General features: G+C 34.8%; 1 protein-coding gene and 1 long non-coding RNA gene across 2 annotated transcripts in view; one reads left to right on the top strand and one right to left on the bottom strand.

The window, feature by feature from the left end:
* Positions 1-1,722: 1,722 nt before the first annotated feature.
* Positions 1,723-13,379, bottom strand: LOC129756625 (uncharacterized). Its single transcript, XR_008739502.1, has 3 exons — positions 13,136-13,379; positions 12,571-12,891; positions 1,723-3,652 (listed from the first exon to the last, which is right to left on the bottom strand). It is a non-coding gene; the product is annotated as an uncharacterized LOC129756625 (long non-coding RNA).
* LOC129756623 (A disintegrin and metalloproteinase with thrombospondin motifs 9) overlaps positions 3,030-25,415 on the top strand; it is a 935,923-nt gene continuing 913,537 nt past the window's right edge. The window contains exon 1 of the mRNA XM_055753535.1: positions 3,030-4,201. The gene's annotated coding sequence lies outside the window, so the exon portion shown is untranslated. The remainder of the gene's footprint in view (positions 4,202-25,415) is intronic.

Below are 25,415 nucleotides of genomic sequence, written 5' to 3'. Positions count from 1 at the left end.
TCTCTTGAACCAAAAGAACCGTGGTGGGTGGTGGTGATTACAAAAAAGAAACGACACCACTCGAAAAAGAACCGAGCAGAGAATGGGGACCGAGCCGTTCATTTGATCGAATCGAACGGCTCTCCAAACTCAGCGCTTGCCATTTAGTTTGTGAACCAGAGTTGAGCGGGAATGTCGGGGCTCTTTTCCGAGCCGTTTTTCGGCTCTTTTTTTGAACCACCAGTCACCACACCACCCACCACTGTTCTTTTGGTTCGAGAGAACGAACGAACGGCTTTCTGCTGTTGAGCTGCGTGACACGACTGACACGGTTCAATTTTTAGCCGCTCAAATGAACCGGCTCATTGAAATGAGCCGTTTGGCCCAAGAGCTTGAAATCGAAAGAGAATTTTTCACATTTGGAATGGTAATGATCAAAATTCCACAACTGCTTCACAAATTGCAACAACGTACAACAATTTGCACATTTTCACTCTCTCTGAGCACTGGTTTCTCTCACTTTAACTCAAACCTGCTCATTTTCCCTAACAAATTGCCACAAATTACCACAAATTCAATCATTGGCTGCACAATTTGTGTGATCATTGACGTATTTTCTCTCTTCATCTCAGTCCCCAGGTTTGGCCCATCTCTATAAAATGCGATAATGAAAACCCGGCTTCTTTGATGGCAAAATATTTTCGTGTAGCGCGGTATCTTTTCACTATAAATAGAATGGCACTTGTGCAAATCTGGTCATTTTGGGATGAATAAACCCATTGGGCTTAAAATCCCGGAAAAAAAAAATCTGGTCATTCTTAATTCGGATGTTCTAGTGTGAGCATCACAGGAACGGAACAACGAGAAGACGGTAAACAGAATAAGTAAAACCTTGGTTTACGACAAGTGTATTGGAATGGAAATCAACAAAGAAAAACGTTCCGATTTCGTGATAGCTGGACAACAGGTTGAGAAAGTGGAGTGCTTCCAGTATCTTGGTAGCCTGATGGTGGTACCAAGAAAGATATCGAAACCCGGATTAGAAAATCCCGATTTGCGTTTGCGAGTCTTCGAAACATCTGGCGCTCACGCCAGATCTCTCTATGAACTAAAATCCGAATCTTCAAATCAAACGTCAAATCTGTATTGCTGTACGGGTGTGAAACTTGGTGCACATATGCGATGACGACGCGAAAACTGCAAGTTTTTGTGAATCGCTGCCTGCGGAACATCTTTCGCGCTTGGTGGCCTAGCAACTGAATCTCAAACATGGAACCAGCGTTGCCCCATTTAAATCTGTATTTTCGAGCCAAAAAATCTTTTTAATCTGTATGAAATCTCAAAAATCTGTATTGAAATCTGTATCAAAAATTTTCATTCCGGATACTTACGCTTAACTACGGTGACCTTTTTATAATGCGTCATTTGGACTACGCTGCTGATTACTGCGGGCTACTATTTGTGCGACATGTCAAACCAGTGTTAAACCTGATATTTTGTATACGCGAACTGTTTTTGGTTTAACTTTGTCCGATTAATTGTAACGGACAAAATACATGTCCGCCATGTGTGAAAAAATAAGGTCACGCAAAGTTTTAGGTCGATATATTCCGTTAAATATAACGATCTGTGTACTTCTGGGGTTTAACAATCAGTTGGGATTTGAACATTGTGTCAATACTCTTTACTATTACAAGTTACATTTCCTATAAGACAATGACCAATTTTGGTATATGATTCTTAAACACAGGTTTTAAAACTTTCTTCAACCCTTTGCATGTTGTTTTGCATAGTAACGGTTCCAAACTCTAATCTGGAAGTTTTTTTTTCTTATTTGCAAGCGTGATAAATAATGAATGATTGAATCATCAAAGTAGATTATTATTGATTGACTCGAAGTATAATCAAAATATCTTGGAAAATCTCTGATTTTCTGAAAATCTGTATGAAATCTGTATAAATTTCCAATTATCTGTAATCTGTATATAGAGATTCTGTGTTACAAAATTTCCAAAAAATCTGTATACTTACAGAAAAATCTGTATATGTGGTAACGCTGCATGGAACTTCATCGCCGTTGTAATTAAAAGGCGCCAGAAATCGGGAACGTAAGTGGAGAAGGATTGGGCACACGCTGCGAAGGGATGATAACGAAATATGCAGAGAGGCGCTTGACTGAAAACCAGATGAGCATCGAAGAAGAGGCAGGCCCAGAAGCTCGTGGCGGCGTAGTCTAGCCACTGAAATCCGCACAGTTGACGAGAACTTGGCATCAAGTGAAGACGATGGCTCCGGATCGCAGTGCAGATCTTTTATCTCATCCTTAGGTAGGTAGGTAGTCTTCGCCCTTCGGCACTTAATTCCAACTTTTTTCAATATCTTGCCAAATTAAATTTTTAGTTACCACCCGTTAGGAACGTTGCGAAGAGGTATTTAAAAATCAGTTGCCGGAGAGTATACCGCGCTCTCGGGAAATAAATTACGAGAGAGCGATGTTGCATCTGACGCACCTACGGGGTTTTGTTGCTGCGATAGCCCCGGCCCGGCATCAACCATGCGGCAGCATCCGTTGGTGGACTAGAGCCAAGTTGGATTTTCTCAGTGGGTCTCGTCGTTAGGTATATGGACTCATTGATAAGGAAAAATCTGTTGGCGAGAGGTGGGTGGGATTGTTTTGGTTTGAACCGGCAGGGCAAGTGAGAATCCCTGAGAGCGATGAGAGCAATTTTATACTCGACTATACGTGCTGAGCACGAGCAGCGTTGCTAGATTGCAAATCGCTCAAGTCCTTAGGTTTGACGAAAATCGAGAAATGTACTGATTTTGGCAAGATAAAAGTTGATTACCTTATTATTTGGTCGCCAGGTAGAATTTTCCCTATAATTTTTTCGGTAAAGCGTAGAAAATTCGTAGGAAATGATGAAAATCCAATCGATCCGTAGCTCCGTAGAATGCTTAAAATCCAAAGATCTACGGAGAAATCCGTACATTCTCCAACGCTGAGTTGAGTTTTTTCCCCGTTTGAATTTCAGCAGCGAACAGCAGCAGATTGATCGAGGAGCGTGAAACTTCGTTTTCAGTTTCGAATCGTACGTTGACGGAAGCGGGTGGCACGAATCCTCCTTTTTTTCTTTATACTTATTCTGTACTTTGGGGCATAGGCTGTTTAGAAATTAAAATTTGCGTCAAAAAGAAAATGCAAGTTGAGTGATGTTTCCAGGAGGATCAGGCAGGACAGTTATTGTAGTGAAGTCTTTTTAAACGGTTTCGTGGGCGAATATATCGTAATTGAGTGCATCGTTTTCGGTTGACAGTAAGCAAATTCCTCGAAGGTGTTCGGTTGCAGAAAGTAGTTGGAATTAAGATCGTTCCGAAATCGCTGGGGACGAAAGCAGTCTGTGAAATTCCGCCAATGTGCTTCAAAGTGCCATATGTTGATGAGAGTGTTCTTCTTCGGATTTGGGTACGGTGGTAGTGATTGATCGGGTTTCGGCCTAATGTCCAAGCGACAATCGTCCCAACTTATTGAATATTCATGAAAACTGATTTTTCGTCGTTTGGTTGTTTCCATCGGCATTTTTTCTTCGATTTGGTTAGCTGTTTGATTCTCCCGGCATTTGGGCTAGCTGGTGGCTTCTGAGAGGGCCCATTTGGCGGTTTTTGTGGATGGAACCTGTGTGGAGAAGAGAAAAAAGGTGCCATTTATTTTGTGATCAAACTCAAGGGGGAAAACGATTACACGCGTGAAAATTTTCAGCCGGCAAGCGAAAATTTCCGCCTGAGGCTAGTGAGATTTTTTCCCTTCTTTTTTCTATGTGATCTGCAAAGTCATGTGAAAATTCTGTTTAAAAAGAGCTGTGCTGCGTAAACGACAGAAGTGTTTCAACGAAGGAAAACAAAACTGTTGTGTTTTGTACTTTTTTGTGCATTTTTTGGTACTTGCGTCTTTTTATGACTAAACAACACCTTGCCGTGTGGATAAGATGTGCACGCACACGCGCCTCGTTTGAAAGTTTCGAGTAAATAATCTCAAGGATCCGTTGATGAACGGTAGAAAAATTACGAAAAATTGTGTTATGCTCAGATAACAAAAAAAAAAAGTGGTTCAGTGAGTGTATTGGTCAGCTGTTTTCAGGGGGTGCATTTCCGGTCAAGTTCATCAACAAGTTTTGGACCTCAACGACTCACCCGTTAGCGGAAGTTGTTTTATTCTACTTAACAGGTGAGTTTTCCTACGCTTTTTCTTAACCTTATTCTACATCTAGGAAAAAGGCAGTAAAATTTTGTGAATGTGTTATTTTTAAACCGGCATCATCAGATGGCTCGGTTCAACAACTCATCATCATCATCGTCTTTCTCATCCGCCTGTCTGTCTGTCTGTCTGATCGACTGTCTAACTGTATGATGTTTCTTCAGATGTGAATGAAAAACGAGAAAAGTGAAAAAAATACACTTTACTCCACTGCGCACGGACCATATCTACAGAAAGAAGCTTCCGCTTTTCGGGGTTTTATGTTCAGATGCCTTTCAAGAAGTGGATGCGTTCTTAATGCTTCTTCCGTTTTAACGTTAAAATGGTTTGCTCAGCTTGTTGCAAAACACTTTCTGATATGCAAATGGGTTAAGATTTTGCCATCTTCAAAAGTTGTGATTTTTGTCTCGTAGATACACGTACGAAAAAGTATAGTACACGCCGAGAAAACTTGTAGCAAAATTTGGCATCATTTGAGCATCCTTAGTTAAAAAAAATAAAAATCCTAAATCAAATTTAAAGCTTAGTTATATAGCGAAACTTGACATAATTAAAACTTCACTAATATACATATAAAAGAATAAAAGCGCATTTTGGTTTTCAATATTCTTATCCGTGCATGTTCTGATGCTATTTTGAAGGAAATTTTATTTAAACCTTACAAATTTTTTTTATGTAAATCTATTATGAAAACTGCTTTCTCGCCTTCCAACTATCGAAAGCCTTTGAAACGCTATGAATGAACGGTTAGTAGTAATTATTTTACATATATTACAAGAATTGTGAAAATAATGAATATAATGTTAGAAAAATGCGCTTTCATAATACACCTTTTTATTCATGGTTGGAAAATCAGTAAGAATATTGCTATTTCGGGAATTTCATTTAATAAATAATCATTCATTAATTTATTATTTGATATGTATTTGATTACATTTGAAGGTTATTTAAATTATTCATGCCGTGAAACGGAATCATGTTATTTCAAATGATACGACTAAACAGTTTTGAGTCTTGTCATAATTTTCGTTCATCAAATATTAAAAATAATTTATTTAAATTGTTTATTCATTAAAAAAATACGATAGCATATTTTGTCTGATATATCTCACATCTTAAATATTAAACTAATAATTTAATATCATAGGCTAATTCGATATTGATTTTAGTAAAAGGCGAAGGCGCCAACATCACTGTTTCGAGAAAATCGCGTTTAAAGTTTGACAGGTCCATGAGCTTCCAGCAAAAAAAAAATTGTTTTCTCAATAATTTAAACCCAAATCATCCATCAGACGAGTGAGTAGATTCGAAATGTAGGTCTTCCAACGTACTTTTCACCCAGTTGATAACTCGATTTGTTTACATTTGGCGCATACGTCCTTTTGAAAAATCGATAGATATTTGCTTTTTATTTTTAATTAATACATTTAACATTATTAACGCGTTTCCAATATAGTTTGATTTAAGTTATTGTGTTGTTTTAAAACAACACTACACTAGCTATATTTTTAGATGTATTGCGTAAATAAAAATGATCGTGTATTATTCAATAACAAAACAAATGCACTCATGTCATTTTTGTGTTTGCGTTCATTCGTTTGAGTTTCCGGTTCGGAATTTATAAATACCGTATATTCACAATTAAACGACCGTTTGTTCTAGAAAATGGAAAATCTGGAGGTAACTATCACATATATTTGATAAACTTTCGGTTCTTAATAAACCGTCTCCCGTCTGTGATAACTATCACAAGAAGTTGACCGTGTACCGGCCAATAGCAGCTCAGCCTGGGTTCCCGTTTACCACAGCAAACGTCCGGTACCATACAGAACTACTCGGATGGTTCCCGGCGAAGCCGTCACCGACTGGAATGGGTCATCCGCCGACGACTGGAGTCACTCTACCTGAGTATTGTTGAACGTGAATACTCTTCCCCTACGAGTTCGGCTGTGGAGAAAGTAACACCAAAGTGGAGGTATCCTTCAGAGCGGACGCGACGTATCTAATAGATCACCATACGGAAACTGTAGTATCCAAGGCAGTAACCAATACCACCAGCAATTAATGCCCTATTCCATCATTGATTTGGTCAACACATAGAGCTGGTTCGTATCCAAAACCGGATAAGATAGGAAGGAACGCGATGTCCATGGTAAGTTGTTTTCACACTGTTCAAATGTTTACATAGTAGTATCTTGACAAAACTAACAATCCGTTAGACATTTACGCTGCTGAATTTTTTCGTTCAACCTTTGTTTGTTTTGTTGTTTTATTTGGGATTTTAAGCCTCTTGGGTTTATTCATCCCATAATTTTCGTTCAACCGCCTGTTGTCAAGTTAAGAGAATCGATAAATATCAATTGCCGAAATTTTGAGCTCGGCATCGGCGAAATTTTTAATTTCCAAAAGGTTTCAGGAATACGGATTTTATTCGAATGAAAATTTATTTTCCCCAATGCTGCAGTAAATTAGAATGCAAACAGTTTTGCTTTAAATTATAGTTAAAAAGGAAAAGATTGAGTATAAGTTCAAATCAATCGATTACGAGAATGTTACATTCTAAATTTTTTTTTAAATTTTGCATACTGAGATGAACATATTCAAAGCGAGGAATTTGTTCTCCTCTTATTAGTTCTTTCAAAATAATTAACTTTAAATTTTCAAAACATCTATCTATATATATAAAAATGAATGTTTGTCTGTCTGTCTGTTCCCTATAGACTCGGAAACTACTGAACCGATCATCGTCAAAACTGGCATCTGAGGGTTTTTGAGGCCGGGGATGGTTTCTGTAATAGTCAAAACTCCATCCGACTTAAGGAAGTAGAGGCTTCCATACAAAATTTGTAGTTTTTCGAAACAAATTAAAGTCATGACATCCATTTTCTTGAGATTTTTTTTTTCCTTTGGGCGGTTTGTTTTTCGTCTCTATGGTCGAGGCGTCGAGAGCCGACGTCGCAAAAGGAAAGTAACCCAGGCATAGCATACTGATCAGTAGGAATATTTTGGCGCGTATTTCTCAACCTGGGGTTTGTTTTTCGTCTCCATGGGCGAGCAAACGTCGTCGCAAGAGGATAGTAACCAAAGCACACTGTTCATTGATTGCTGGAAATTTAACAATAAGGCGCCTATTTCTCAAACACGTGGGGCGATATGCAACCTAGATGTGTTTTTTTTTTCTTGCTTATTTGATTTGTACACAGCACATGGTAATAAATGACGCCTAGATGTGACACGGATTGGTATTTTATCAATCGAATCAAAACCAATTGAAAGATTTGCAAAAATACTTCCATATTTAGTTCGTGTTAATGTAGGTAGCATTCGACTTTTCATTTAAGGAACATTAGAACATTCAACTTTTTCTGTTAAACAAAATTAAAAATTATGTTTTCTTCTAGAAATTGTTACTTCGGCCCAAATACACAACTGAAACGAATTTAGAAATGAAAATGGGAGCTTTTTATTTTAAATAATTCTGAAAAAACCATCGTACTTTTTGCTTACATACCAATTCAAGTACGTACTTAACATGAAAAGTGTTTTTGTGTTACATGGCTGCATAAAAGAGACTTTTAATCCGCTTCGTTTTTGAAAAGCGAGACTTTAGAACTGATATTCAACTGTACGCAAAATTTATAAGAGAAATTTCAAGTTTACCCTTAAAGTGTTAAAAACAATATTCCCTTCTGTCAACTTACACAGTGGGGCAAGGGCAAACGTCGAACTTTTAAGAAATTCATCTTCAAAATGATTCAATATGTTGGAAAGACCAGAAGGGGTATTCCGAATGTTGAAACTGCAGCGGATATTGAAAATTCTTAAATGTCTTTGTAAATGAAGGTCATTCCCTTTGAACAGCATTCGTTAAAAGTGGATTCACAAACATAAATTTATATTGCAGGAATACTGCAGATATATCAGTGAAACTTGATAGAAGAAAAAACAGGAATTCGTATTAAATCCATTTTAAAGCCATTACTCTGACGCATCTGTAAATAAGCTTTGTTGCATTGACACTTGCCCCAATATACGGGACAAATGTAAACTTAGAAATTTGTTTTTGCCTACATTTTTGAATATTTGAATATCAAAGAGATTATTTAGTGATGCAAATGATATTTTTTTAAATATTTATATGTTTACCGTAGTAAATTTATTTAAAAAAATAGAAATTTGGACTGTATTTAATACATAACTAATTTAATATATTTTTCATTACCATGATAAGTGCTGTTTGGGTATCGAGCCGGTTAAATTTGCTTACCTTCTTCAAGCAGTGCAGGACAAAATTGAAAAAGATGGGAGAACTCCCATGTAAATTTAAGATAAAGAGCTTTTCAAAGAAGGGGCCATATTTAAAAAGGTTTTTTTGGGTACAGACTCTGTACCTACTCTGTACTACAGAGTACAAATTTCAGATCTTGAAAAACGAGTTTAGAGATCAAGTTTCAGTAAATAATATATACCATCTTTGAATTGCTATTCAGAACTGCAGCTGCAGCTCTCATTTCAAAGTTGTTGGTTCTGAAGTATGATGAGGTTTGATTTATAAAAATGCTCTCTTTAATCTAAATTTTAATAAATTTTTACAAATTACATTTATTTCCGGAAGGTGTAGCAAAGCACAACGGGTCAGCTAGTTCTTATATAAAAAAAAGCTTTACAAGTCCGCTGTGGGCCAATCTCCAAAAATAATTTGTTAGTTCTTTTTCATATAAGCAATTTAAAGCTTTTAACAAACAAAAAATCAACAGTATGGTGAATTGAATATATTTAAGCGCCTTTGAATATGCAAAGCCTAGAATTACAAAAAGGAAATAAATAGTGTTTTTCTCATGCTTCACATTGCTTAGTCTGCATAAAGGCGTTAGTGTTAAGGTACAACGGGATTAGTGGAGACAGTTGATATTTAAAAAAAAGAACTTTTTTCAAACTTATTGTTCTGAATGTTGATGTCAAATGGTATCCAACACTGAAACTTTGTATGGACTTTTTCACTTTTTGATTTTTAACTACGATGTCCAGTTGCAATCCAATGTGCATTATTTTTAATTGGATTCAATCTTAAGGGACAATATCGCATTGAGACTATCCTTACATTCACATTGAAAAGTAAGTAAAACAAACAGCGTTTAATATGAGGAAAAAAGTTAATTTTATCTGAACACTCAAACTTTGGTTCTAGATATATTTTTAAATTAGGGCTGTAAATTAATGTAAACAACCCACAGAATATTAAAAAAAAACCTAAGAATTTGATTTATCAAGCTTTGTTCAGCTTTTTTCAGCAGCACATTGAGCTTTGTTTTACCAAAATTGGTCTACTACTGATTTCTTTATGGTTCTTCAATGTTCAACTATGTATACGAAAAAAGTCTACATTTTCCCCGGTGTTCCTTATAAAAATATCATATGCGAAATTTTAGCCTCATTTTTTACATAAATTTAGGCGTTTGACTTGATGGAGTTGTGAGAAAGGGTTTTTATCAACCGAAATCGAGCGTAAAATTTACTGATGAACTTATTTTTCAGCTCAATTTCGATCAACTCAACCAGTTTCATTCACATGTTCGATTAAAAATAATAAACCTCGTTATATACACTTCGTAGAAAACAGAAAAGACTTTTGCGAAAAATATACCAAATTATGTTATCATGTTTTGTTAGCGAAATTTGGTATCAGTTTGCCGGAGTTAATGTGGTTCAATACCAAAATTTCGTTCTCAATTTGCATACACGAATAAAAAAAATTCCTTAAAAGTCTGCTCGGGTCTATTTAGAATTTTTCAAACCAGATTTTTTTTTGTGTTTAGATTTTGTCGATAATTGTCGATTGATATTCAAAATACATTATACCAGAACGATACAGGAGAATAAATCATCGCTTTCGAGATAATTATGACATAAAAATTTATAAATTTCGTGAACCCATTCCAGGCGATAACTTCCCATTTCCTCAATTTTATTTTTTATTATTTACAAAAAAATACATTTTAAAACTTATTTTTTGGCCATTCTTTTTAGAGTAATAACTTATTTTGTTGACTTTTTTTTTATAGAAAACGTAATAGAAAAGTAATGAACCGTAGTCAATACGCCTTAAGGTCTGCAATTATTATAATAACATAATTTGGTAGATTATCTATTTCTCACGCATTGTAGAACGTATAAAGAAACATTATTGTTAGCAAATTCTGTTCTTTATGCGAAGTTTCAGATTTGTACTGTAGATGTATACTTTCAGGCGGTTAGTTGACAAGATAAAATTTCCTTGCGAATTAACGATACTAACTATAACTTGAAATTCTTGTCTGCAAAACTATAGCATATATTGCTATCACGCCTTGAAAGTCAATTTTGCTCACATTTTGCTTGACATAAGATGATACACAGCAAAAAATGATAGCAAAGATTATCATACAAGGTTAGCAAAGTGAAGCCAATTTAAGCATTTTTTGAAACCCAAACGATCGCTCTTTTTTTTTATTTTTAGGGGTAAATTGAGGCCAAATTTTGCTTTCAGTGAATATTATGTGATACCTTATATTGGCATCATTGTGCTCTATAAGCTCTCGGAAAATGAGGTGTAGTTAGGGTCTCAGTTTTAGCAAAATTTGGTATCACTTTGCTAACCAAGTATGGAAATCTTTGCTCTCATTTTTGCTGTGTACCACCTTATGTCAAGCAAAATGAGAGCAAGTTTGGCTCTCAAGGCGTGATAGCAAAATTTGCTTTAATTTTGCTATAAAAGTCTGCTCGGGTACACCGTCATTATTCTACCAGGATTTCATTAACTTAAAGTCTTTTTAATGAAGTTTGTTCGAAACAAGTAGAAAGGGATTGACGATTGAATACCTTTCTTTTTCTAAATGACTTCGACCGATTTCTTCCAGGCCGTAACAAAACCTCCTGTCAAGCTGGATCGGTTTTGACCATTTTGACTAGTTTGAACTTGCTTCATAGACGACGACCTGACTACTAGTTTCGACCAAAACATTGGGTCATTTGCAGACACCAGTTGAAACCGATTTTTATCTATGATTGAACGAAGTAAAGCTTCGCCAAGCCAAAATGACTATACGCAGCGAGAAAAAAAGTTTAATTGAAAAAAAAAAAATCTTTTAAAAACTGACTCATTTTGGGGTGCTGATTCCAATTATTAATTTAGTTTACCAGTTCTTGTTTTCGAGATACCTTTTGAAGATAGGTAAATATTGTGCTTTTGTTTGGGCAAACTAAACAGATTGGCAAACATGCTCCCTTCATGTATTCTTAAGTAAAATTTTCATGATTATCAGTTGTTTGTAATGTAGCAGACGGCTTTTTTAGCCAGAAATTAAAAGCAATTTATTCTAAGAATCACGTAAGTTTAGTCACTGTTATCGAACAATATATCATATTTCACGGTTTTTATATTAAAACCGTGAAATATGATATATTGTTCGTGTAGATTATAAATATTGTTAAAAACTTTTGACAAAAATCGGTCATTAAACTGATATTCAAATTTTTGAAATTATTTTAAAGTTCATTGTTGTTTTGCGTTAATTTCATTAGGATACTTCTGTTATTTTCCTTTTCTTATTCATATAACGTTTGAATTCGAGAAAAGCTGACTGGGCTCACTGAATCGTTGAGGCCAAAAGCTATTTCTTAAAATATGAAGTCAAGAATAGTGTGACATACATTTTTTATACTTGATACGGGTTTTGTTAACATGTTTTCTCAATTTATGTTACGTATTGACCGGTTTTGGCGGGAGAAAACATTCAAATAATTCCTCAAAAAGAAACAATTATTACACTCAATGCTACCCAAACTCCCAAACATGTGTGAAAATAACCATCATTGGCTAAAATTTTCTGACCGTGAACCCCTAACGTCTAAATTGGTCTGTCGTATATTTTGAAATCCTGTTTCAAATTTGCATGAATTTGGAACAAAGGCGTATAACTGTTGGGAATTTTGAAATCGATAACTGTGCTAAAACAGCAATTTACGCCACCGGTGCCAGACGGACTGTTTTAGTGTGGTCGAAAACCGTGTTTTGCATACACCGTTGGGACAGCCCTAAATGTCCTGCATCAAAATTTAAACTGGCAACCTCAAACCTGATAACTTAAAAAAAAACAAATATATTGTCCGAAAATTTTTCGAATCTCACAATCTAAACTGCATTCAATTTCTGAACCACGACTTAATTTAGAAACCAAATATCGTTTGTAGAAAACGAACCAATTGTTCCAAACTCCAAACAGTTGCATCAAACCAAAAAACTAAAAAAATGTTCAAAATAAATTGCCTTAAAGAGTTACAGAGACATACCAGATCATTACCTTTCCTTTCCGAAGAGTGTTGTCTTTCCGCCAGCACCATTGCTGGTCGCTTCCAATTTTACCGGATAACTTCCGGTGTTGTAGATTGACCACCGCCACCGCCACCGAAAACCTTGCTTTATTGTTCGAACCCTTCGAACCCAATCGCAGCATTCCCAGTCGCCCAAACCGCAACCAAGTTGATAACGTTGTTCCGTAACTCCCAAGTCCACACCTTGGTAATTCAATCGCCAACCAGAGTCGCAACCAAAAAGCTGTTCAGTTGAACCATTGCTGAGTGACACTTCACCAGAAAAATCACCTTCCGAAAGCGTAACTAATCTTCAAAATCAAAAGAAAAAAAATGGAAGGAATTAAAACCTATCCACCGTTCAATTAAGGGCTTGACATATAGCCGATAAAGAGCTTATCTGGGTAGAATGAATTGACAGCGATGGCGAAAATAATCCTTTGTGCGATCACACCTTTGTGATCACAGTAAAATGGCGCCAGGATAATATCCACATGCAGCAAATGGTCACTCATCCGGCTAGAAGGACCATATGATCGATCAGAGCAAAGTTACCTTGTCCGGATAGAAATTCCAGCCTTCGATGTCCGCAAACTGAGTTAGGTTGCCCTGAGCCACCGTTGAATTCACCACGAACAACAGTATGCGCGGATACCAAGAGATGACCAATCGTTCTGGTTTCGCCAAACCACCAGCTGCCTTAGAATGTCTTTTTTTCGGGATTTTCATCCCTTAGGATGATTCATCCCTCAACCTTAGAATGTCGGCTTGCAGATTGCTTTGTATGCTGACCGGACCAGTACCGTTGCAGTAAAAAATCGACACAAGCGACAGACACTCTTTTTTACTAGCAACCACAAAACGGTAATGGATCCAATGGCAACGATAATGCCAATCAACACATCAGAAGCAGGCACAACCCGATTGGAAAAAAAACCTTCCCCTGTAGTCGGGAGGCGATGATACCTTATCAGTACTGAACTATTTCTCCTGGATGGATGCATCCAGTGGTGTTCAACTACCGAACACTTACGTATAAACCTAGGTCAGGCAAATAGAATTCGCTGCAGCATTTATCTGCATTTTTTAACTTTTCGACAGAAAAATGAGCACTTTTTGAAAAGATTTGTAATCGTTCATGATAAAAATGCGAGCCGTAACCAAACAAAATCAACAAAGCTATTGTTTTATAGATGAGGCATGCTCAGTTTGGTAAAACTTGTAAACCTATCCAATGCAAAACTCTCTCAAAGACTTAAAAAAGTTTTAATGATGCTCATTCTAATGAAACAAAATTTGATACTTGCTTTAATTTAATCAGATCAATTTGACATTTGAGCGCTTTTTTTGTTTTTTTTTTCTGTTTTCCACCCCTGGGTATAAACACATGTTTGAAATTTTCAATTTTACCTTAAACAATGGCCGCCATGACGCTTTACGCAAGAAAAACAAAATATGCCGTTTTTTGAGAAAATCACACGCTGAGCCAGGCTAATCCATTTATGCCTAAAATATAATCATATACGGAGAAAAAAAGCATAGTATTTCCAACAATAATCCACTTTTATTCAATCATATATCTGATTGCTTCTCGGCCAACTATAGTTATTAAAACTTCAACAATACATATAATAGTCAGATTGTCTATTATATGTATTGTTGAAATTTTAATAACTATAGTTGGCCGAGAAGCAATCAGATATATGATTGAATATAAGTGGATTATTATGATGGTGGATTAACGATTAGTGGATTATGATTTCGTACATTTAACAATGTATACAATACATTCAACTATAGTTGTATGATTAATTTTGTGCATTCAACTATAAATATAATAGATTCAACTATAATGCACGATTGATGTTATACATTCAACAATAATTATAGTAGAATCAACTATAATTGTATGATTGATTTAAATATAAATATGATAGATTCAACTATATTAATATAATTGATTTGATTATAAATATGATTGATTCAATTATAATAATATGATTGATTTAATTGACTTACTATAATGCTAGTTTCCTGTCAGGATCGTGTAAAAGAACGTCGAGACCCACGTCGATTTCCCGGTCAGTCAGAGTAGGTGTACCTTTCCCAATTCCAGGAGCTGTCGGCCTTCTACACGACCGCTGCCAGGAACTGGTAGAGGAAAATGTTTCCTCATCACCGGAGAACGCTTGCGCTTTGCCACCAATGTCAGGAACTATCGACTGAGCCCTAAAAACAGCGATAAGATCGCTATAGGGAACACATATTGGGTCTCACACCACACTTACTATTTTTTTTTGTTTTTGCTGATGAACACTATAGTATTCAAGTAACACACAATCTATCATAACAATATAGTTTTATTTACTATATTTATGGTTCAATACCTAGAATAAATCATTCGTTTGTAGTGGAATCTATCATATTTACAATTGAATCAATTATACCACTACAGTTGAATCTATTATATTTATCAGGGTTGCCAACATTTTTTTCTAAAAATCAGGGAACTGGCGATATAAAAATCAGGCAAAATCAGGCTACGATAAAGTAACGGAACTATCGTGTAAAGTGATGACCTTTTTTGGTCACCGCTCCTCATTTTCTCTCTAATATGTGTTGTGAGCCTACTTGGTTGAATAATTCTACTGAATCAAAGCATCAAAGCAATCGAAAGATTCCCTTTAATTCCCTTTTTTAAATAAGAACTCAAGGGAATCTTTCGATTGCTTTGATTCAGCCACATTTTCACTTTTTCACTACAGCAATGGTTTCAAATCCAGTTCCTTACTACCCATTTTTTATCACATTCGCAAAACATCAGGCAAAATCAGGCATATTTTCAAAATTCAGGAAAATTCAATGGCTTATCAGGCTGTCAGACAGAGCCTCGAAAAATCAGGCAATACCTGAAAAATCAGGCATATTGGCATCTCTGATATTTATAGTTGAATGCCTAACATCAATCATACAATTGTAGTTGAATCTATCATATCTACTGCATTTCGATTATTGGTATAACAAGCTGAAATAATTGGAACAACTGTCGTCTTTTTTCTCCGTGTAAAGATAGTTTTACTGAGTTAACTCGTTACATGACTTTACCGTGAATACACATAAAATGAGATTTCAATAGGAACTTGGGGAATGGTTATTTTCAACCGTTTGAATATTGGTTGAAAATAAACCATTTTTTGGAAAAAAGTGAAACCAGGTTCAAACGGGGTTCGCCGTTGATTTTGATGAGGACTCCGTCAATGTAAATGTAATAGGGAGAACTCGTCTATGGCCGGACAATATTGATTTTTCGAAAACCTATTATGCTAATAATGTTTTAACACCATGGAAATAAAGTAAATAGCAGCCTGATTTGGTGTTAGAAATATGTTAGTCTTATCTGAAAAGATAAACCAATGATAAGCATTTAAAGCATTTTAGTAGTAGTTCGGAGACGATCGAAACTTTGCATTTATATTGTGGTCAGTTTTTACGGCTTGTCAAGTGTTAGTTGCACATAAACGTCATCGTTTGTTGGTTATCTTTCGACTTAAATGGTTAGCAGAAGATAGGGATTCAAAAACGAAAATATTCTGGTCCTCAGAATTTTTTATTTTATTTTGTCTGGCCATAGACATTTTTTTTCTATTTGAACAAATATTTCATTCTGGGTTGTCAAAAAAATATTTAAGAATGGCTTTATAGAATGTTCAGTGTTGAAAAAGACGTACTGACAAGACTTGTGCAAGCGATTTGAGTCATTTTGCTACGGTTTTGAGCCATTGGTGACAACTTTGGTGAAGTAATTTCTAGTGTCCATCCAAAGACAACACGTTTGGAAATGAGTGAAAACTAACATAAAATGATTTCTCTGACTATATGAAGATGTCGTAAATTTTTTTTCTAATAAAGTTTAGTGATCATAACATTGATACTCTCCAAATCAGTAAAAAAACGAATATTTACAAAAATATATTTCTTAAGTTATTGCTGAAAAACCTTAAGTGTCAGGTAATAGACAACTTCCCCCTACTGCCCTATGGAAAACTTTGTTGCTCTGCTCAAGATGTGCCCAGAAGGGTAAGTGTTGCGGCGAATGAAATCGAGTTCAACTTGTGCAAGGTGCTCTTGCAGAACCATGTTGTCCTCCTAAAAAGAAAAAAATTAAATAGTATTTTTAAACTGTGACCCGGAGATGGGTCTTGACTCAAACATTCAGTCAGTGAAACTTTTTTTTGTAGAGAAATGAATCCAACTGTGTTAGATGAAATTTCAGGGACTAGATAAGAGAAAAACGATGTTGAAAAACATGCGAAAAAAATTCGCCTTGTCTCCCGGTAGGACTTGAACCCACATCTTGCGCCTCTCCGGGGCCCATGTATTAACATTCTACTACAGGAGACCAACCTGGCGTATGAATATTATACTGGTTGAGTGTCGATGTCTATCGGAATGAAGGGAATAGTTCTCCCATGTGATCATAATCATTTTTCTTGGTCTATTTCTATTCCCATCATTTCATCTTGCGGTAGTTGGAATCAAGTTTGGATATTTTTAAGCACGGCAAGATTTGCATTGCCTTCTCATATCCTGCACGGGTTGTCAGTTATGATGAGAAATGATGCGTTTGCCGTATTTGGATACGGCTTTTCTCGATTTTCTCTTATCTAGTCTCTGAAATTTCATCTAACACAGTTGGATGCATTTCTCTACAAAAAAAAATTAAATAGTATTTTAATTAAATTTTGTTAAACGAAAGTCCAATAAACACTTACTCCCACCCATTTTATGAGCGAACTGACCAGTTCCTCCAGATCATCGCCTTCCCGGGCTTTCCGTTTGATGACTTGGAAATTCAAGTAGAGCCAGATTCCGAGCAATTCCCTCAAATAATCTGAAGCGGAAGCATACATACAAATCAGATTTCTGTGAACCAAATATCACAGATTTTTAAAGGTTGAACGAGGTCTGATAACTTTGCTTTGATTTTACTGTACAAAAATTGTATTTTATTTACCATCTTCGATGTGACAGAAACTTTTTGGTTTGAAAAGAAGAATTTTCAAACGCATGTAGAAAAATTAGCATGTTTTTTTGCGTTGCTTTTGATTTGATCAAACAAAAGAAGTATCTGAAAATAAAAACAGTAAATTAGCTCATTTAGTGAAACAGTGAATTGTCATCAAAGAAAAGCAACCTCATTAAAGTCTGCTTCATTTAATATTGGAACAAATTCTTTTGCTCATTGTGGCGCTCCTAGTGGACGGATTTGGAAACTTTTTTCACCCACGTGTCGGGAAATTCATTACCTTTCACCATGTATTTATGTCATAACACCAAACGATAGCATTTTGTAAACAACCGCCATGGAAGCCGAACGGAGAGATCAAATTGTGCACAGTTTTCTTGAAAATCCATTGTTGTCGGCATCGAAGCTAGCTAAACAGCTTAAAATGCCCAGAAATACCGTATGGCGTGTTATCAAGCAGTACAAGGAAACATTGACGACGGCTCGGAAGCCGCATTCGAAGCGTCGGAGTGGAACTGTCGACCGGAAACTGCGTGGGAAAGTCATCAAGGCCGTCAAGAGGAATCCCAATCTTTCAGACCGCGATTTGGCCAATAAGTTCCAGGCCGCTCACAGTACGGTGCGACGAATTCGTCTCCGGGAAGGAATAAGGTCATTCCGAGCCAGCAAACAGCCAAATCGGACGCTGAAGCAGAACAATGTGGCCAGAATCCGTGCTCGAAAGCTGTACGACCAAGTGCTGACCAAGTTCGACGGATGTATTCTGATGGACGATGAGACCTACGTGAAGGCGGACTTTGGGCAAATCCCAGGTCAAAAATTTTATTTGGCGACGGCTCGGGGAATGTACCTGCAAAATTTAAGTTCGTGTTTGCGGATAAATTCGCCCGTAAGTACATGATTTGGTAGGGGATATGCAGTTGTGGACAGAAAACCAAAGTCTTTCTCACTGACAAGACAATGACATCAGAAGTCTACAAAAAATAGTGCCTACAGAAACGGATTCTGCCGTTTATTCGTGCCCACGACCGTCCAGTAATGTTTTGGCCGGACCTCGCAAGCTGCCATTACAGCAAAACGGTTATGGAATGGTACGCAACGAACGGGGTCAGCGTAATACCGAAGGACCCCAACCCCCCAAACTGCCCCCAGTTCCGGCCGATAGAGAAATACTGGGCAATCACGAAGCGGAGGCTTAAGGCAAAGGGAAAACTTGTTAGGAACATGACTCAAATGAAGAACTGGTGGAATCAAATCGCCAAAACGGTGGACGAAAAGGGTGTGCGCCGCCTAATGTGCCGTATTGCGGGAAAAGTACGAGAATTTCTTCGAAACAGCAATGAATAATTTTTTTAATTTTTTTTTATGAAAGAGTAAAGAAAATGCTACATTTGTATGAAAAACAAATTATGAATTCGTTAATAAATGACTGAACTACACGCAATTGTTTGTGTTCCAATATTAAATGAAGCAGACTTTAGTAATAATTATTTTATTTTTCATACTTACCTAGTATTTCGCCATTATTTTCTGCCAAGTGTGGAAAAGCTTCGACCTATTATTTCAAAGTAGTCGAAGATTCCTTTGAATTCAGCTACAGTAGCTGTAGCTGAATTCGAAGGAATCTTCGACTACTTTGAAATAATAGTTTCATTCAGCTAAGAGGTTCTTCAATCCTTTGATTATTAGCTTCGACCTTTTTTTAAGGTGACTTCCTTTGTTTTAACATAGTGTTGAGCAATGGCAGGCATTTCACCATGTATTCCTTAACATAGGATCTGTTATCGAGATTTTCCTCCATTCTTGCTAGGAAGTGTAGTGATTTTATTCGGATAACACAAAATATTTTCAAACTTGATAAAAACACTTCCGTTCGCGTTAACACGTGATTTTTATTTTCAAAGCTTACTATGACTGTAATATTCATTTTTGCATATGTTGCTATCTGTTTTCCTTACTGTTCTTATTCTTAACGGTACAAGCGACATGTACCTGCTATTCATTTTTCTATATCCTGCACCTCAATTCAAACTTTGCTGATTTTATGCATATTTTTCTTTACATTTTATTTGTTTAGTATTAATTCCATTTGTTCCCTACAGGAATCAACTGAGATATTTCGATTACTTCGTCGGTCACAAAATCCTTTTTGGTGGGTTTGGGACATTTTGGATTCCGATGGAAAACGTTGGAATTCGATGGGACCAATGCATTTTTCATTTTGGTTCGTTCGATCTTATCTAATACAAAATCCAGGGGTCCTTCTTTGAGTCCAATATTTTTCGTCGTCCTTCGTTCAGCAGCATTAATGATGCATCGTTGAACTGATTGGCTAGAAACAAAAAAGATAAGTATATAATAGATATATAGACAGAAAGATAAAATTATAGATAGATTAATAGATAGATAAAATTCCCCCAATGGTGCGAATATAAAACTTCCCCCCGGCGGGGCGAGCCACATCAAAAACATGGTTTTTAGATACACGAATATTGTCAGAATGCGTGCCAAAATTCAAAACAAATTCCCGAAAGATGATTTCCAAATTTATTCGACAGTTAACCTCTTCCGGTTCCCATCGACGATGGCCCTGGATTGGTTCGATCTGTCAGTCTAATTGTACCGGATTCAGCCGCGATACTTCTCTTGTTCACTTCGCATAATCCCGGAAGGCTAGCTGATCGATCCGCCCAAAGATTGGAACGAGAAATTAAAATCGGTCTGTAAAAATGATATGTAAATTGCAAAGTTATATTAATGTTATGGCTTACCTTTGAGTATACTGTAAGCATCCGGATCGATTCTACGGATTTCGTCATAGAAAACTTCACTTTCTTCAGTTTTCTTCACTTCACTTGAGGGCAGTGCATAAAGTGCACTAAACTAAAACTTAAAAAAAAAGAATTTAGTCACATTTTTCGAATTAATTTTTGAAATATTTTCTCCGAAAGGAAATCTTTGACATTTCACTTTTCAAGGCAACGCCTACTCTTATTTCTTAGAAAGATCTCTTACAGCTAAAGGTCTCATAATAATCATCATCAGAGGCTGAGTTCATCATTTCTACTTCAATACAAGAAAAAATCTCTTCCAAAGGACTGATCATGATAAATTTTCCAATTGTTTTTTTAAACATCGTAACCAAAACATAAACAATACATTTAATTTACGACTCACTTTACTCTCCACTCTCAGATTCGCTATTTTTTTCGTTGGTTTTGTTCCTTCCTACAGAAAAAGAAAAATTAAATCAATGCTTTTCCTACCCTTCAAGCTAGTGGAGATTTTTTCTGATTAAATTTACGTGTAGTAATTTTAAAAACGGACACATGCATACATGTGTGTATTTATGCCAATCGGCGCGGTGCACGATTTTCTGCGGTTTTCCTTGGGTGGGAAGATTGGATTTCCGTGCCGTGACCGCCAGAGAAAGAAAAAAAAAACGGTTTTCGTCATACTTTTTTGCACCGTTCCGATCGCTTCGCATCGAGGAGAAGAGCGTGATGGGTATGAAAGTGAAAAACAGTCTTACACCCCCGAAATTTAAACGGTAATGAATACGGATGTTCAACCTGTATGTCAATGCGCGGATTTTTCCTAACGTCAGAAAGGCGCGTTTCCAGTCAAGCATGGCTGAGTCAGTGTCACCTGTTTTCCTTTAGGGATGTTCATTTTTTTTTTTACAAAAAATGCAAATCATGTAAAAAGAATTGAGATGTGCATTTGGGCATTTTTGAAAAAAAAAAAAAAACAAACATAGCTTGAATCTAGTTGAGGGCAAGGTTGCCGAAAAAAAATTCTGTGTTTTTGAGAAAAAAAAAAACATTACCAAATTGGAAACTAAATTCAGAATTCAAAATTATATAAAAAAAAAAATCAATTTGCAGTACCTTGTTTTCATATTTTTATGAATAAGAGTAAAAAGTAAAAAGTCGACAGTGACATAAAATTTTATAATTTTTGAAATCTGTACGAAATTTAGAAATTCTGAGAATTATGAGAATATTTTAAAAAGGAATACGTTCATTTCAGCTTCCATCATATTGAACGTGGACCAGTACGTTGTTATTCGTTTCGTGGATATTTTTTGTTTATTCCAATATTCAGGTGAAGATGATAAACGCGGTTCAAATGTTTACATCATCACACGGTTAAGCGAGACTACTCAAATTGGGTTCGTGGTAACACAACAGTGTTTCGGTTAGGGAATATGAGAAGTGGAAAGTGACAAATAGCTATCGCTAATGTAATGGGTAGTTGTTTAAGGACTTGGCGAACAAACTCTATTCCACCACTGAAACCTGCGTTTTCAGCAAAAAAAATATGGAAATTGGGTGTCATAACTTTTATTTGATACAATAAGATTTGCTTTTGTAAGGAAAACGGAGGTCCCATCCCTAAGTGAGCTGAAAAACTTGGCGACTCATATCACACAGTGGACTCGCGAAATCAGAGATTACATCGACCGTTAGCCAGCAAATTGCCCCACGAGGGAGGACAGACGCACATTCAAACTGCTGACATTGGCCCCATTTCCATCATTTTCTAGAGCAATTCGCTAATAGAAGAAAAAAAGCCAACGTCAACAAACGTCCATCCGATTCTTGCTTCTCAGCTCTCCACCCTCTCCGGTTTCAGCCAAAATGAAAGTGGCCAAATGTGCGAAAATTGTCTCTAACTCATGAATTCGGATGAAGCCATCTACCCTCTAACGGAGATATCATCCGCTTCAAACCGATCTGCTCTAATCTGCGGACCTTTTAACGGCAATTTGACGAGCCCGGGGGAAAGTTAATGATGATGCCGAACTGCTAATAATTGAATATTATTAAGCGATGATTCTTAGGCTAAACATACATATCCAAAGGAGAAGTGGTACTGGGTTGGCGTTTTTCGCTCCACAAATTCTATCCATTCACAGTGATTGTCCGCTGAAGTTCGACCATTCGACGCGCTACGATATGCTGGCGTTGCAAAAATGAACACCATAAAGTAAGTATATTATTACAAGGGCAGCGCAGGTTACGGCCACTTCGCATTGACAGTTGACAACGAGAATTCTGAGGATTCCTGTCATTCCTGTGCAATTTTTTTTCTCTTCCTAGAACTTTAGTACATTTCATTAAAAGAAAATTTAAATTTAAAAAAAAATTAAAATAAATAGTCTTTTCAAAAAAAAATATAGAAATGTAAATATTGAATTTGATATAAGCCGAAAATGAAAAAAATAACGAAAATGTCAAAAATGACAAAAATGACAAAAATGTCAAAAAAGACAAAAATGACTAAAATGACAAAAATGACAAACATGACAAAAATGACAAATATGACATAAAAGTCAAAAATGACATAAAAGACACACAAATTTCAAAAACTACAAAATTTACCAAAAATAAAAAATAAAAATAATAACAAAAATAACAAAAATAACAAAAATGACAAAAATTACAAAAATGTCAAAAATAAAAAAAAAATATATCAAAATGATAAAAATGACAAAAATGTCAAAAATGACAAAAACTGACAACAACGACAAAAAGAAAAAAATGACAAAAAGGAAAAAATGACAAAAATGCAAGAAATAATTAAAATTACAAAAATGATAAAAATGACAAAAATGACAAAAATGACAAAAATGACAAAAATGACAAAAATGACAAAAATGACAAAAATGACAAAAATGACAAAAATGACAAAAATGACAAAAATGACAAAAATGACAAAAATGACAAAAATGACAAAAATGACAAAAATGACAAAAATGACAAAAATGACAAAAATGACAAAAATGACAAAAATGACAAAAATGACAAAAATGACAAAAATGACAAAAATGACAAAAATGACAAAAATGACAAAAATGACAAAAATGACAAAAATGACAAAAATGACAAAAATGACAAAAATGACAAAAATGACAAAAATGACAAAAATGACAAAAATGACAAAAATGACAAAAATGACAAAAATGACAAAAATGACAAAAATGACAAAAATGACAAAAATGACAAAAATGACAAAAATGACAAAAATGACAAAAATGACAAAAATGACAAAAATGACAAAAATGACAAAAATGACAAAAATGACAAAAATGACAAAAATGACAAAAATGACAAAAATGACAAAAATGACAAAAATGACAAAAATGACAAAAATGACAAAAATGACAAAAATGACAAAAATGACAAAAATGACAAAAATGACAAAAATGACAAAAATGACAAAAATGACAAAAATGACAAAAATGACAAAAATGACAAAAATGACAAAAATGACAAAAATGACAAAAATGACAAAAATGACAAAAATGACAAAAATGACAAAAATGACAAAAATGACAAAAATGACAAAAATGACAAAAATGACAAAAATGACAAAAATGACAAGAATGACAAGAATGACAAAAATGACAAAAATGACAAAAATGACAAAAATGACAAAAATGACAAAAATGACAAAAATGACAAAAATGACAAAAATGACAAAAATGACAAAAATGACAAAAATGACAAAAATGACAAAAATGACAAAAATGACAAAAATGACAAAAATGACAAAAATGACAAGAATGACAAGAATGACAAAAATGACAAAAATGACAAAAATGACAAAAATGACAAAAATTACAAAAATTACAAAATTTACAAAAATTACAAAAATTACAAAAATTACAAAAATTACAAAAATTACAAAAATTACAAAAATTACAAAAATTACAAAAATTACAAAAATTACAAAAATTACAAAAATGACAAAAATTACAAAAATTACAAAAATTACAAAAATTACAAAAATTACAAAAATTACAAAAATTACAAAAATTACAAAAATTACAAAAATAAGAAAGAAGGACAAAAATGACAAAAATGACAAAAATGACAAAAATGACAAAAATGACAAAAATGACAAAAATGACAAAAATGACAAAAATGACAAAAATGACAAAAATGACAAAAATGACAAAAATGACAAAAATGACAAAAATGACAAAAATGAAAAAAATGACAAAAATGACAAAAATGACAAAAATGACAAAAATGACAAAAATGACAAAAATGACAAAAATGACAAAAATGACAAAAATGACAAAAATGACAAAAATGACAAAAATGACAAAAATGACAAAAATGACAAAAATGACAAAAATGACAAAAATGACAAAAATGACAAAAATGACAAAAATGACAAAAATGACAAAAATGACAAAAAAGACAAAAATGACAAAAATGACAAAAATGACAAAAATGACAAAAATGACAAAAATGACAAAAATGACAAAAATGACAAAAATGACAAAAATGACAAAAATGACAAAAATGACAAAAATGACAAAAATGACAAAAATGACAAAAATGACAAAAATGACAAAAATGACAAAAATGACAAAAATGACAAAAATGACAAAAATGACAAAAATGACAAAAATGACAAAAATGACAAAAATGACAAAAATGACAAAAATGACAAAAATGACAAAAATGACAAAAATGACAAAAATGACAAAAATGACAAAAATGACAAAAATGACAAAAATGACAAAAATGACAAAAATGACAAAAATGACAAAAATGACAAAAATGACAAAAATGACAAAAATGACAAAAATGACAAAAATGACAAAAATGACAAAAATGACAAAAATGACAAAAATGACAAAAATGACAAAAATGACAAAAATGACAAAAATGACAAAAATGACAAAAATGACAAAAATGACAAAAATGACAAAAATGACAAAAATGACAAAAATGACAAAAATGACAAAAATGACAAAAATGACAAAAATGACAAAAATGACAAAAATGA

The sequence above is a fragment of the Uranotaenia lowii genome, chromosome 3 (genome assembly GCF_029784155.1).
Source record: "Uranotaenia lowii strain MFRU-FL chromosome 3, ASM2978415v1, whole genome shotgun sequence".
Classification (NCBI taxonomy): domain Eukaryota; kingdom Metazoa; phylum Arthropoda; class Insecta; order Diptera; family Culicidae; genus Uranotaenia; species Uranotaenia lowii.
This window is presented reverse-complemented; position numbering and strand designations above follow the sequence as displayed.